This window comes from Nannobrachium achirus (assembly GCF_963921795.1).
Source record: "Nannobrachium achirus genome assembly, chromosome: 12".
Lineage (NCBI taxonomy): Eukaryota > Metazoa > Chordata > Actinopteri > Myctophiformes > Myctophidae > Nannobrachium > Nannobrachium achirus.
The window spans coordinates 53,397,818-53,398,939 of NC_137832.1; positions in this window are offsets into that span (position 1 = coordinate 53,397,818).

Genomic DNA, 1,122 nt, shown 5'->3' on the forward strand with positions numbered 1-1,122 from the left:
GCCCCCCTCCCTCTCTCCCTGCGTCTGTCTGTCTCTCTCCAGTCCACACACACACACACACACACACACACACACACACACACAAAATGCTATTTCTGGAAGCTGTATGACTTGGCATTGGCAATCATTGAACTGAAACACTGGCCTGTTGCATTGAAAACTACTACCCTTTTTTTTTTTTTTTTTTTCTTACTTCTTTATTACACACTCTCAACTCTATTGAAATCAAGCAACTCTTCTGACTCTGGCTGACAGGCTGACATGCTAAAAAAGTGCCATATGGCCAAGTGCAGCAGCTGGCCAAGCCCAAATAGTCCAGTCAATCTGAGGTTTGACCCAAAAGAAATTGCAATTGCAATAGTAATGGTTCAAGTTTTTTTATGATCCTTAGAGTCATCCAAAACACATGTTAAAAATCTTCCAAAATATTCTTAGTGGATCAAGGTAAATTCAGGTGGTTCAAGTTTGCGTCCCTTCACTTACTATACAGGAAAAAAAGTCCTAAAATAAAATCTTTAAGTAGCATGTGAGGGGTTTTTCATGATTCTGAATCCATTGCAAGCATTTGTTTTGCACGAAAAACATCCCTCTGGCTAAAAATTGACCCCACGAAAGTGTGAAAATTGATGACTCATCACTAAACCATCACTATACCATAGTGTTGTGGGTCCGTTTTTGGCCCGAGGAATGTTTTTCGTGCAAAACAAATGCTTGCAATGGATTCAGAATCCCCACATGCTACTTAAAGAAGATTTTTGGGGGGGTCTTTTTTCCTGTATAGAAGGTGAATGGACCCAAACTTGAACCCCCTGAATTTACCTTGATCCACTAAGAATATTTTGGAAGATTTTTAACATGTGTTTTGGATGACTCTAAGGATCATAAAAAACCCTGAATGATTACTATTGCAATTTCTTTTGGGTCATGCCCCTTTTTAGCTTAGATTGACTGGCCTAAAAGTCTGAACGCCTGGGGCCGGAGCTACAAGTTGTTGCCTCTGTGTCTGTGTCTGTCTGTGCGTGAATCTGGAACTAATGTAATTGCCTTTTCTTTGGCCTCATTGTGGCGCTATACCAGCCCGCTTTATGTTTTGGTCGGTAAATCTTTCACAAAAATCTCATT